The sequence below is a fragment of the Phoxinus phoxinus genome, assembly GCF_949152265.1.
Source record: "Phoxinus phoxinus genome assembly, chromosome: 22".
NCBI lineage: Eukaryota > Metazoa > Chordata > Actinopteri > Cypriniformes > Leuciscidae > Phoxinus > Phoxinus phoxinus.
In genome coordinates, this window is record NC_136897.1 from 23377232 (window position 1) to 23380754 (window position 3523).

Sequence of the window (3523 nt, forward strand, 5' to 3'; positions counted from 1 at the left end):
TAATGTTACTTGCCATTTCTTTGTAATTATTTGTGACATTTACAAATTTTTGAGTAAAATGGTTTCCTATATTTTTTTCAAGTAACTCGAACACAATTATTTTTTCCAGTGTATCGGGCACAGGCAAAAAAATAGCAACTTTTGCTTAGTAACAACATATTAATCTGGGATAAAAGAAAATATTTAAACATGGAAAATAATTTCCTATAAACCATAAAACTGTCTTTAGAGGATTATAGACCAGTGACTGGATTACACTCAAAATGCACCACATTGGAGTTTAGCCAGTCATGTTTAACTACAAGGGTCTATTACTTGCTTTGCTATAGTTTTGGAACAAATCTTAGTTAAAATAAGGAATTAATAAAGCAAATGCTCTTAGCAGACCGGTTAAATCAGGCTACGCCATGCCTCTGTTCCTTTTAAATTTATCCCAGTCTTGTGAAATGGCTATCCCTGACCTGTTAAGGCTAAGCCGGCTCTAACTTGGTTATGTTGTTGTCAGTATGTGTTTCCTATTGGTGTATTAGACCATTGACAAACAAAGCAGGATGATCTTCTGATGTCATTCTTGCCACACAAACAAGAGAAAGCTCCGGGAACACATTGCATTGCGCTAATGGCCAACACTAGAGCAGCTTAAAGACGAACACACACATCGCCTCTTATTTCATGGATAATATTGACTGATCAGTTCTGAAAACAGAATGATATGTTGTCATATTTGAAGTGATCTTGCTAAAAGCTCATACAATCCTAAAAGCCATTTTACTGAAAAGCACATTTAAAGGTGTTCACCCCAAAATGAAAATACTGTCATTATTTACTCAGCCTCAAGTTGTCTCAAACATGTATTAGTTTCTTTTATCAGTGGAACAAAAAATAAGATATTTAAAAAATGTTGGTAACCAGTCAGTTGACAGTAGCCATTGACTTCCATGGAAGGAAAAAAAAATACTTTTTTTTTTCCTTCCATGGAAGTCAATGGCTACTGTCAACTGACTGGTTACCAAAACTTCTTAAAATATCTTCTTTTGTGTCCAACAGAAGAAAGTAACAAATAAATGAAAATGCTTTTTGAAATTTTCTAATTAAACAGCATTGTTTTCATTGCAAATTATATTATGAGAATTTCTGAATTTATTCATGTTTGGTTTGTTAGGGGGCTTTTAGCATTGAAATCTGACAAAAAAAAAAAAAAAATGTAATCAAATTTAATTTGCATCATAACCTTTAAAACTTTCTCAAAAAAAAGATCTAAAACCTTATTTCCAGATCTAAATGGGAAAAAAAGGAATCCAAGATTTTCATGTAGTTCAAACCCCTGAGGTTTGGTTAAGGCCCACGTTTTTGGAGAGCTCTAATATCCGCTAATGAAGGGTTTGGGGTTGTGCACGTTCTTGTGGTGTCATCAGCCTGTCTAAACCTAACCCAACCCATAAGTTATCCCTAAAATCAGAGGGAAATGATAGGTGAACAAGACCGATGTAGACCCTTGTTGTAAGACTCATCTTTACATAAACTGCAAACTTGTTCCTCAAATCTGATTGGTTGATTGGAATGTTGTTCCAGGATTGTTCCAACTTGGTGAAATCAGGTTCTGCGATTGGGTCTTGGACCTATCATTGACATGAATAGGGAATGCTAAGCTTGCATTTTCAGATAATGCATTTTTAATGCTTACTTATTTGTCAAAAGAATCATAAAGCCCATTGGCGCGTACACGATGTAACTCTAAAACTTAAAAATGAAAGAAAAACACTGATGACTTTTACCTAGCTGTGATGATAGGCTACAGCAATTCCAAGACAACCTCATCCACATGCTCTTGGCAGGACTGCAACCGTATGTAGCTCCTGTTCCTCAGGAACTCTACGCCTCCAAAATGGGGAGTTTCTTTGTTGGGCTACAGCCGTCTCTATGTCTGATAACCTCCAGGACGTAAGCTCCTCACACTCTCAACTTGAACGAGTGCCACTGAAAACAAAGAGTAGGTTGTCAAGGAAGTCAGACTTACAGAGCTTAGGAGAGAGAGATAGACAAGATAGAAGTATTATAAATAGCAGACCTTGCTTGCTAAGGCGTATTCCTTCATATAAGGGTGGCCGATGAGTGTTTTCAGATGGAAGACAATAGGCTTTGTGTGGAAAGACCTTGGAAGGGCTCCGTCCAGTGAATGCTGTTTATTTATTAACAAGAAGAGACTGCAACACCTGTTAATATTCACGTCATCATCACAATGGTTTGCACACTGCGATTTCTCTATTCAACACACATTGTATATTTTAAAGGTAGCCTATATTTCTAAAGCAGAATCTTACCTTTACAAATATAAAATTTCTCACGCTTATGTTGTTCCGAATCTGTCTGACTTACTTTCTCCAGTGTAACACAAAAATATCCTTACACTACCATTCAAAAGTTTTAATATACCTTTATGTTTTATTACCTTAGAATGAGCCATTTCTATCACCACTGGTCCCCTAACATTGAAATTTGCCATTTTGCGCCGAAATGTTTCTACAGGAACCCTAAACGGACAAACTATTACAAAGCGCGTTTCGTCACTATGTTGTTCTCCGTGCAAAGAAGCTAGCTAAAGTCAGCGAATAAAACACTGACACAATGATGACACAATAACAGTCATTTTCGCAATAACATATCATTTTACTGAATAATAAAGTCGGCTAAACATAATTCCTTAATTTATCTTTGTAAAGAAACCTCATTGCTTAACTGGCTACTCTCTGCTGTTTCAGACGATGCTTTTCCTGTCTGCCACCGTAACTTCTGTTGGTTGCAATTCGCAACCTCACCGCTAGATGCCGCTAAAAATCACGCACTGCACCTTTAAGTACAAACAGTGCAGAGTTATAACTGGCAAGAAGATAAACAGTACCAGTAAAATTGTTCTCAGTGGGTCACATTTTGAGTAATACAATAAAAGGTCCCTATCATCCAGGGGTTATAAGATTTTCTAAGATCAAGTCTCTACAGAGCCATCTGGAGGATTACAGGCTGAGATGAAGATTAGAGAACAGTAGTTTTAAATCTCAATGTGAAAATGTACTAAGAGAACTGCAGTGAATATAAGAAGTGCTCATCGCTGTGACAATAAGTGTTCTATGTTTATGTTTGTTAAAACTTCAAGTTCAAGCTAATTCAGAGCCAATTCCATCAGTTGTTTGTCACTTTTTACATGTTTGAGTACAACTGAGCTGCATATTTGCACAAGCTTTTACAATGGTAAAGGGTGCAAAAGGAACGTAGTTATCTGATCCTTTCATGTTTCAAGGGGCTAATGGAAATTCCTCCAATGCCATTGAGACAAAGTATCTTAATTAGTAGATCACCTCTGAACTCTCTGTTATCCTGCATAAAAGCAAGCGCAATAGTTTCCTCTTTGCATAGCTCGATGCCTGACCATAGTAAGACCGGTCAGAGAGTTTCTTTGTCAACTCCGGGGCATTGGCTAATAGAAGAGGTACTACGTTTATGAACATTTGGGGGTCTACTAAAAATT

General features: G+C 36.8%; 1 long non-coding RNA gene across 1 annotated transcript; it reads right to left on the minus strand.

The window, feature by feature from the left end:
• Positions 1-1799: 1799 nt before the first annotated feature.
• LOC306990960 lies at positions 1800-2650 on the minus strand. Its single transcript, XR_013796001.1, has 3 exons — positions 2322-2650; positions 2069-2213; positions 1800-1977 (listed from the first exon to the last, which is right to left on the minus strand). It is a non-coding gene; the product is annotated as an uncharacterized lncRNA (long non-coding RNA).
• Between the last annotated feature and the right edge of the window lie 873 nt (positions 2651-3523).